Source organism: Lactuca virosa, chromosome 5 (assembly GCF_052849685.1).
Source record: "Lactuca virosa cultivar CGN04683 chromosome 5, Lactuca_virosa_CGN04683_v6, whole genome shotgun sequence".
Classification (NCBI taxonomy): domain Eukaryota; kingdom Viridiplantae; phylum Streptophyta; class Magnoliopsida; order Asterales; family Asteraceae; genus Lactuca; species Lactuca virosa.
The window spans coordinates 21,833,367-21,844,713 of record NC_136430.1 but is presented as its reverse complement, the minus strand read 5'-3'; positions in this window follow the sequence as shown (position 1 = coordinate 21,844,713).

Sequence of the window (11,347 nt, the reverse complement as noted above, 5' to 3'; positions counted from 1 at the left end):
ATCATCCTAGGTAAGTTGATGCTTGGATCCATAATCTAGTCTCTTTATTTCATCAATAATCTCTTTTAAACTCACACAAACTCATGATCATCATCCTAGAAAAGTCTAAGTTCGAGATCCACCCAATAAGGCTTCCTAGGATCAAACTCTTCCATTTTCTTTCTTCAAAACCGAAGCAACAAACCTAAGGTGAGTTCATACCCCTCTATTTTCGGTTTTCATATGTTTTATGGGGGAGAATGCAAGTAAAATGTGAAGATCTATGTGTATTTGTATGATATGTGTGATTTCTTGTGTTTTTGTGTTATATATGTGCTAAAAATGAAACTTATTTCGAGATCTATACTTCAAGAAGGAAACATATGTGACCTAGTTCATATTTCACATAACATGTCAAGATAAACTAATATACAAGCTTTAAAATAACACACTACAACATAAAACTCATTATTGGACTATTTTTGTCAAATAAACAAAAGTTTGGGAAAAAGTTGTCATTCACGGTTTTTACAAGGTTCAAAATGCCAAAATTTTTAAAATGGAAATTTTTATGAACATTATGGTTGTCAAAGGACTAAAAATGAAATTTTTGGCTTATTGGGCTAAATTTTGGGCTTTTCGGCCCATAGGCCCAAAGTTGCGAAAAAATGGATTTCAGGGGGCTGAAATGGTAATTTCTCAAAACAGTGGGTAGAAAGGTAAATAAATCTATTTCTGGGGTTTAAAATGATCATATTTGTTAAAAAGGATTGAAAATGCAAAGATTTTGGATTTTGGGTAAAAAGTGTAAAAATTGCGAAAAAGGTGGATTAAAATGCAAATCTTTTAACTAATAGGTTGAAACTTTCTAAAATTTACTTTTGGGCTTAAAACATTATTTAAATAAGTGTTTGGGTCAAAGATGTCAAGAAAAATGGTTCAAGGACCTAAACTGTCATTTTTTTTTATAAAAAGGGCAAAAATTGCCAACTTTACATAATAAGGGGCTGAATAAGTCAAACAAATGCTTTTGGTCAATTATGTTGATAATAATAATAATTGGGTCAAAATATACAAAACTTTATAACTTATGGGTTGTAAATAGAAAAATAACTATTTTTTTATAAATCTATAAATCGTTATAAAACAGATTCGTGATTTATACGACACATCGATTAAACAACTCGCAAGATTAATTCTATATAAAACAAGTAAACGTTCAAGTGGTTGGGCTTGAGAGATTCTAATCATGCTTAATGGGCCTTCGTGACTCATTAACATGACTTTTGGGCCCAACATAAATAATACATGTTATTGGGCCTCCTGTGACCGAATTACATGCTTAATGGACCCTCAATGGGTTTTATATGCTATTGGGCCTCAGTGGCCCATTAGCATTACTAGTAAGGTCCAAATAAATCATATGCGAAATGGGCCAACGCGCTTTTCGTATACTCGACAGCCTTAAATAACATACAAAATTAGTAGGGCCTAGTAGTCATCTTCTCCTCGTATGTTAGGCTTACCTTTTCTTCAAGAAAAATAAAATTAGATCATTAATCAAGGTTAATCAAATTCATGTGGATTGAGTGAGTAATAACGGGTGACACCAATAAGTGTCGGTCGTAGTCTGTAGTTGTAATCAAAGTCTTCTGGAGGGAGAGCGAGAGTTTGTGTATAGATCTATACGGGGGTGACTCCCCTACACCTAAGTTGTTCGCTACAGTTAGACTCGGCCAGTCTAGGGTGGCAAAGTCTTAAGATCAAATTCACTGTTCATTAGAATGCCAAGACAGACGAACTAGTCATTATCATGCATGGTTATAACGACTCACGTAGAAATCCGACATCATTAATCAAGGGAAATTATATTCATTCGATGTAACGATTCAATAAAGCAAAACAATCATAACTTTTTATCGGAAAACATCGGGTTTTCCAGGAAAACCAATCTTTCTCATTGGTACTTTCAAAAGCTATAATGCAAAACTTCTCATTTATTCACGTATTGAAATCACCCACGCACATACTTACAGGATCATCACCACATTTTCAAGAAAAGTTTTAATACAGAAAATATCAGATTTTCTGGGTTTTTCAAATGACATAAACTGTTTCACATCAAACACACTTATGAACTCACCAACATTATATATGTTGAATGTTTTCAAAATAACTTGTATTCTCAGGTAATCGTTAGACAAGGAGGCATCCAGCGTGTTGAAAGTTTCTTTTGTCGTTACTAATCACCAAACACTTTATATTTTGAAATCATGTAATGTAAACCTTGTACTTGATGTAAACAATGCCAGTTGTACTATGTAATGGTTGGTGATGCATGTGTTATGTTTCATATATATTCATTGTGATGATATTTCAATTTAAGTCACGCGAGCCCTCAGACGTTTCCGCCGTCTGGTCGACTCGCAGTTAAATAAATTAAAGAACCTATCGTTTTCCGATTAAGTGTCATATCTGCATCCGGTTTATCCAGAGATGGAGTGAGTTTCGTTCTGAATGCCATAGGGATTTTCACTTTTGAGTCTCCCAACATCCCGAATTTTGAAAGAAAATTCTTCGTGTAAGCTTCCTGGTTAATAAAAATACCTTCCTGACTCTGTCTAATGTTCAATCCAAGGAAAAAGTTAATTGGACCCATTGCGCTCATCTCAAATTTTGTTTTCATTAGCTTTCGAAATTCAGCTGTTAAACTGGGGTTTCTAGATCCGAAGATAATGTCATCAACGTAGATTTGGACGATCATTAAGTGGTCACCCACTTTCTTGCGAAAGAAGGTTGGGTCAACCGAACCTTGTTTAAATTTTGACATTTTTAAGAATCGAGTGAGAGTTTTGTACCACGCTCTTGGAGCTTGCTTCAGACCGTAAACAGCGTTGTCAAGAATGTAACAGTGATTAGGATACTTTTCGTTTACTAACCCAGGTGGCTGTTCCACATACACTGTCTCTTCAATTTGCCCATTCAAGAATGCACATTTGACATCCATCGGAAACACTTCTAAGTTCTTGTGTGTCGCATATGCCAAGAAGATGCGAACGGATTCCAACCTTGCAACAGGTGCGAAGGTTTCTTCGTAGTCAATACCTTCTTCCTGGCAATATCCCTTGACAATGAGTCTCGCCTTGTTTCTGATCATGTTCCCTCTTTGTCCAGCTTGTTGCGAAACACGCATTTTAAAACAACAACTGATGTGTCTGGTGGAGTAGGAATCAACCTCCAAACCTTGTTTCGCTCGAACTCATTGAGCTTGTCCTGCATGGCTTGCACCCAATCAGAATGATCATGCGCAACCTTAACAGTTTTGGGTTCGATCTTGGATACAAACGAATTACACATGCAAAATTCCACTTTAGAGAATAATGCAGTTTGTTTCGCTTTTTGCTGGGATCTCGTAAGTACTCCGTCGGACGACTCACCAATGACTTGGGTTTTTGGATGGTCTCTTGTCCATTTGGTAAGTGGAGGGGAATATGGATCAAGGTTTGGATCCAATTCTACGTTTACCTCTTCGAATTCAGATTGCACATCCGAATCATCATGCACATCTGAATCTTCATTCGTATTATTTTTCTCCCCCTCGAATGATGATTGGTCTTCCATTTCAGGAATTGGATTCTCCCCCTCGAATGGCTAGTCTTGATATGAACGTGGATAAGAATTATCCCCCTGGATAGGTGAGTCAGGTGTAGAGGTAGATTCAAAACCCTCCCCCTGGATTGGTGTGCTAGCTGGTTGTGATGCTTTCAGACTCTGAGGTTCGCTTTCTACATCTATGGCAGCCTGATCGATTATGTTCTTTAATTCATCCTCTTTATTGTCTGCTGCTTTGGATTCTAAAGAAATAGCTTTAGCTGGTTCGTAAAAAAAAGCAAGAATTCTTCGTAGAGGTTAGCTAGTGGCATGGTTGCAGGATTCGGTTGTGGAAAGATCTCCTTTGACTTATTCGCAGTCTAATGATTCTTCTTTAAATAGCTATCATCGAATGTGACATAATAGGTTTCTTTGATCTTCTTGGACTTTTTATCAAGAACCCTATATGCCTTGGAGGTCAGCGAATATCCCAAGAAAATACCTTCGTCAGCCTTCACATCAAATTTGTTGCGTTTCTCCTTGGAGTTGAAAATAAAGCAACGAGAACCAAAAACATGGAAAAACTTAACGTTAGGTTTGCGTTTATTCAGGATTTCATAGGGAGTAACTGTGAATCGCTTGTTGAGAATTGAGCGATTTTTTGTAAAGCACGTTGTTCCAATTGCATCTGTCCTGAAGTAGAGCGGTATATTCGCAAATGAGAGCATGGTTCTCGCACCTTCACATAATGACTAGTTTCATCTTTCAACGACTCCATTCTGTTGTGGAGTACAAGGAGCAGAGAAATTGTGCGATACTCCTTTCACAGATAGAAATTCTTCAAACGCTTGGTTCTTGAATTCCAACCCATTATCGCTGCGAACGTTGCGAACCAGCTTTCGTAATTGAAGTTCTATTTGCTTTATAAAATCTTTGAGCATGAGAGTGGCTTCCGAATTCTCCAACGCTTTCAATTACAGGAGGACCACAAAGATCTATATGCAAAAGTTCAAGTGGTTCTATGACTTTCGTATTCACGATTGTAGGATGGCTCTTTCTGCTCTGCTTTCCCATTTCACAAGCTATACAAAGATGTTCTTTGTCATACTTTAAGAGGGGTATAACTCGCACATGATCACCAAGAACTAGCATGTTGATATCTTTGAAGTTGAGGTGCGAATGTCTACGATGCCACAATCAACTTTCGTCTGATGAGGCTTTTGCAAGTAGACATATAGCTGGCTTCCCTATTATGAGTTTTAGATCAAGAGGGAACATCTCACTTTTTTGTTTTGATCTTATGAGAACGTTATTCGTTTTCTTCTCAACACTTTTAGATCTTTCATCATCAAACAAAACCTTTAATCATGTTACAACCACTAGCTGCAAAACACTAATTAAATTGTGTTGAAGTCCTTCCACATATGCCACCTTGCGAATCGAGAATTCGCCATGTGTGATCATTCCATAGCCTATGATTATGCCAATAGAATTGTTTCCAAACTTTACCCTTCCTCCATCATTCAGTGCCCTATACTCTCGCAGTTCCTCCTTCCTACCTGTCTTGTGACGTGAACAACCACTGTCGATATACCATTATGAGTCAAACTGCTCGTCACGAATCACCTGCGAAAATCAAGCAGACTTAGGAACCCAAAGCTGTTTGGGTCCTTGTGAGGTTTTCATAGAAGTAGGAAAAGCAGTAGATGGATCAAGCAGATATGTTCTATTTATTAATGTTGTGCTATCTTTCTTAGTAATTTGAAAAACAGTTATTCTTTTGTCTTTTAGATTCGCATCCTTTGAAGACATTTTCTTTTGTTGAATTTTTTGTTTAACGAATTGCTTTTCATCTCACTTAGACCTAGTTTTAGTTTCCTTGATATGAGCTTTAGGCTCCGAAACTATCTTACCTTTGCCTTTAACATCTTTTGATGTATTAGCAAAGTTTGAACCATTCTCCTCAGTTTTTGATTTCACTACTGGTTTCGCTTGATTTTGAAGTTTTGGTTTTGAAACCTGAGGAGTTTTAGATCGATTTTGTGAGAGTTTCGCATTTTGATAGAGTTTCGTATTTGGATTGAAATGTGGGGATTTTTCTTTATGAACATAACTGGCATTTCTAGATTGCCAAAGTTGCTTTCTATCCCTGATATTTTTGTTATATCTCACGTTTCTTTGGCGTTTCTGAGCTGCGAATTGCTCAGATGACTTGTGGATGTTCGCCCTGGGTTTCGCCTTTCTTACAAGAAGTTCGTTTTTTACTGATGTGGTTTCGGATGAAACATCCTTTGTTCCACTTGGACTTCCCTTTTCGTAGCTTGATGTATTGCTGAGTGATTCCGCTACGTATCTCCCTTTCACTCTCCATGAAGTCTTTTTTGAGAGTCCCATGGTTTCGTCTGCGTTATCGATCAGTGCAGACCAGAAATGGTCGTCACATCCACCTTTATTATCTTCATTTACAAGGGACGTTAATTCGACAGTTTGGTTTTTATCTAGTCATGCGGTTGTAAAAACTTGATTTGGGACTGTTTGAACCTTTTGATAAACAACAGATTTTTCTTTTAAAGACCTTGGTTTATTTTCTGAAAGTCGTGCGAATTCTACTGAATTTTCAGAAATTAGTACTTTCACAGGTTCAGATTCATTTTTAACAATTTCTGAACAATCAACCTCATCTTCTACGGAAATTTCACTCATATCACTGTCATCGTCGAATTCAGATGTGCTTTCAACATTGAGTTTATTATCAGAACTCAACTTTGAACTCAATGAGTCAAATTTTTGTACTCTGTTGGTTTTGATTTTCAGTCTATCATTTTCATCCAAAAGCTGCTTTAACATGTTCTTATGTTCTTTGGACTTGATGTATGTTTCAATTTTGTCCAGTCCCACCCTGTAAGCATCCGAAACTTCGCCAAAAGAGATGATTAACTCACACTTATAATAATCAGCGTCAATTTCATCTTCCTTTAATTCAAGGAAAGGTAAGATCATTTTATGAATTTTCTTACCAATCTCACAATCAAGATGCAACTATGTAATATTGAAATAAATCCTTTTTGCAATTAAACAAAAAATATTGCGTTGTTTCAAAAGTATTAGATTGTCTCGTTGCAAATAAATAAGTTCATCCCTAGACTTAGAAATATCAGACTCCAACTTTTCAATCCATATGCGTCGTTCCTTACTCTTTGATAAAACCCTGCTGATTTGATCGGTTAGGTTAGAATTTGTCAAGCGAGTTTGTTTTAAACTGTTACTTACACTTGAAAATGTAAATTTCAATTCTTTTAGTTCAGTTGTGTATTGTGAAACTGGAATATTAAGTGATTCAAGAATAGAGTGTACCTTATTGATCATTTGATCACACTCGTTGATTTGTTCAAACACTGGCTTCGCAGCAAAGCAGCTATCACTCCCATGTCCATCATCGGTGGCACATCCTTGCACATCATTTCTCACCATGAAGCATCTTCCTCCAGAGTGCGAATCCTCCTCTTTCACAACAAAGCTTTTCCTATGAGTAGGCCTGCGAACCTCCTCGTCTTAAGAGTCTGTGGACCAGACTTCTACCCTGCTAAATTTATCATCAGCTTCATTTTCCTGACAATGAAAGCAGGCATAGTGTTATATGCATTCTTTTCCTTCTTAATTGCTTCAAGCTTTCGTAGATGGTAAACTTCATCATCTTCTCCCTCTTTCTTTTCATTCAATCTTTGCAGCATACACTCCTTTTCTAGATGATTTTCCCATGGCAATAGTTGCTTTCAGATATCCATTGTCTTCTAGGCCTTGAACGTAATCGTCGAAGTGAATTGCCCAAACTTCCCATGGCATGGACCCTCCGGTCATCCGTCTCGGTGAGGACCCTCCGGTCTCACAACTCAGTGTGGATCTGTCATACCCCCAAACCAGAACGGCAAAATCGTTGGAGGGCAGATGAATTCATGTAGTATCGTAACAGTTGAATACATAATAAAGAAAGTAAACCAACCATCATATATATAATTTAAAAGTTACATCGTTGAATGATACTTGTTTCAAAACATATTACAATATAATGACAAAATTAGTTTTAAACTGACGTCTTATCGTCACTTCTCCAAAAGCTGAAGTTTACCTGTATTACTGAATCCCTGAGAAATACAAGTAGATTTGAAAGAGTAGATCAACATTTAAGCTAGTGAGTTTTATAACCATGCTATTGACTGAAATGCAAAAGTGTTTTTCATGCCTAGAATAGTAGATTTACGTATGTATAAAATCACTAAGGCATTTGATAACCCCATAAATCAACGTGTTTTTAATACTCCATATGAGTTTTATAACCATGCTATTGACCCAGACTGCCCGTAACAATGTTCTTCAGGCGTTGGAAATGTTATGACGTTTGTCACCCCAGACTTGCCGGTCTTACTGTAGCTAACAGTTTAGGTGCGGGATTGTCAATCCCGTATAGATCTATACACAAGTATCACACTCTCCCTACAAGAGATTATGGTATATAATATAGGACTTTAACTGCACACTTGAAAGTACGTGAAGTTGAATGTCTCACAAAACTTAGTATCAAATAGATTTACGTATGAAAAATCCATTTGTTCTTGTATATGAAAGTATTTCCTTGATATAGTATTTATAGTATGTAAAATCTCATGAATATCTAGTAAACTATACCTATTATAGTTTTTCCAAAAGTGTGATTCGTTTGTATGATAAACCCTAGTGTAGTGTCGACTTTGTATGTAAGGTATAACATTTGTAATAACATTACTGAACATTTATACTTAAAATATAAATAAAGTGTTTCATATTTACAGAACAACATGTTTCATTCCAAAAAGGACAAAGTGTTATCGTGATATATTGTATGAGAACGTTTTCGTATGATAGTTATAAATCACATATGATTAATTATAACAAAAAGTATAACAAAAGATTTATGTTATTCACACGAGGGTAATCGTGTGCTTACTTGTATCCCCCCCTTTAATAGTGTATAAAAGCATTTACAAAGTATTTGAAAACATAGTTATAGGGGTATGAACTCACCTGATAGAGTGAAGATGGTGAGATGAAAACCGAGCAGAACTTCGACAGAAGAAAGCGGGTTTTCTCGGGATTCTCGGGAATTCTCGAGAGTGTAAGACCTTCCTTCGGAACTTGGATGCGAAGACCGGGGCTTTGGGATGGTTTCGGGGATTAAAACGCAGAGCTTTGGCACGAGAAAGAAGAGAATTGAGCAATGAAACACGGAACCCTTGAGCTCTATTTATAGTCCAAATTTTTGGGTCCCACGTCCTGGCCATAAGGTTGCCACGTCGTGGCCTCGATCCTATCCTGTTCCATGGACGAGACGTCTGCTGCCAAGCCTGTAAACCCATCAATCAGGTCCCCACGTCGTGGCCATCTGTGCCACGTCGTGGCCAGCCTGACAGCCTCAGATTTTGTGTCTCGAACTTGTAAAATCCGTAACTTCTGCATATGATCTCCGTTTTTGACGTTCTATATAGGCACGCGTAGGTGAGAATACGCTCTACAACTCTCGTTTAGATTTCGTTGGCTAATTTTGATTTTATTTTTAATTAATTATTTTTAACAGGTCGGGACACGAAAACTCCGTCATAAATCCATAACTTCTTCGTCCGATGCCCGTTTTCGTCAGACATTTTACCGTTGCATTACTATTGTTGAGATCTTCGATTCTCATTTAGATTGTTTCGGCCAAAAATCCCTCGATCTCTGATTCGAGTTTTTAGCTGTCTACTGCTATATCCGAAACTTCGAAAAATCATAACTTCCTCATACGAAGTCAGATTTGGGCGTTCTTTTTATGTATGTTCACGGTTTAATGATATCTACGACTTTCGTTTAGATACTTAAGGTTAAAAAAGTATTTCTATTAAAACTTCGCGTTTAACATTTAATCGTATTGACGGTTTTGTTGTGAATCTTAGGTTGGTCATAACTTCTTCGTTATAACTCGGATTCTATTGTTCTTTATATTTCTGAAAACCTTGACATGATAACTATCATTTTAGGCAACCCAATAGAGACTTTTGAACATTTTATTTTTGACGCTAATTTCATTATATCAAAAGAGATTACAATTCTTGACTTTTCAGGTCAGTACATTGATTCGAAATATCGGGTTGTCACATCATCCCCTGTTAGAGGGAATTTCGTCCCGAAATTTAATGTAAGATAAATATTTGTGGATTAGGGAAAGAGATGCAGATACTTTTGTTTCATTTGATCTTCGCGCTCCCAAGTGTATTCAGGTCCCCGTTTTGCATTCCAGCGGACCTTCACAATGGGTATGCGACTTTGTTTTGTTCGTTTAATTTCCCTATCCATGACCTCAATTGGTTCCTCTATAAAGTGGAGACTCTCATTGATTTTGATTTCGTCTATAGGGACGACGAGGGTCTCATCGGACAAACATTTCTTCAAGTTTGACACATGAAAGGTAGGATGTCCGTTATTGAGTTCCTGCGGTAGTCGAAGTTTGTAAGCTACCGGACCGATCCTTGCAAGGATCTTGAATGGTCCGATATACCTTGGTTTTAGTTTCCCACGTTTTCCTAAACGTATTAACCCTTTCCAGGGCGAGACCTTTAATAGCACTCGGTCCCCGACCTGAAATTCCAAGGGCTTCCGTCTTTTGTCCGCATAACTCTTTTGTCTGTCTCTTGAAGCCTTTAGTCGTTCCCGAATCTGAACAATATTCTCAGTTGTTTCTCTTATGATTTCTGGGCCTGTGAGAGCACTGTCGGGTACTTGTCCCTTGGCTAGTTGCGTGTCACCCACTTCAGCCCAACACAATGGTGATCTGCACTTCCGGCCATAGAGGGCTTCGAATGGAGCAACTTTAATGCTGGAGTGATAGCTATTGTTGTATGAGAATTCGACTAGTGGTAAATGGGTATCCCATGCTTTACCAAAATCGATTACACATGCTCTTAGCATATCTTCCAAGGTTTGTATGATCCTCTCACTTTGACCGTCGGTTTCGGGATGGTAAGCGGTACACATGTCCAGCCTCGTTCCTATAGACTTTTGCAGCGACTGCCAGAATCGCGAGGTGAACCTACTATCTCTTTCAGAGATAATGGATATTGGTACACCATGCAGTCGTACAATCTCTCGGATGTGTGTTCAAGCTAGCTTCTCCATCTTGTCGGTTTCCTTTATGGGTAGGAAGTGTGCGGATTTTGTTAATCTATAGACGATTACCCAGATGGTGTCTAGCCTACCTGCTGTCTTAGGTAATTTGGTTATGAAATCCATGGTTATCCGTTCCCACATCCACTCGGGTATTTCGGGTTGTTGTAGTAATCCTGATGGCTTTTGGTATTCTACCTTGACTTTGGCGCAAGTCAGACACTTGCCCACATAGGTAGCGATCTCTACTTTCATGTTCGGCCACCAATACAGTTTCTTGAGGTCCTGATACATCTTGTCCGAACCTGGATGTATGGAGTATCGAGTCTTATGAGCCTCATTCATGACCACCTCTCTGAATCCACCAAACCTCGGTGTCCAGATCCGATCCATGAAGTAGCGAACTCCTCACCCGTCACATTCTCTGTTTTCAAGGCTTCCCTCTGAGCTTCCTTGATTTGCGTGGATAGGTGTGAATGGATCGTCATGGTTAAGGATTTCACTCGGCGGCCCGAGTATTCCTTTCGACTAAGAGCATCAGCTACCACATTCGCTTTTCCTGGATGATAACGAATTTCACATTCGTAGTCATTCAACAGTTCAACCC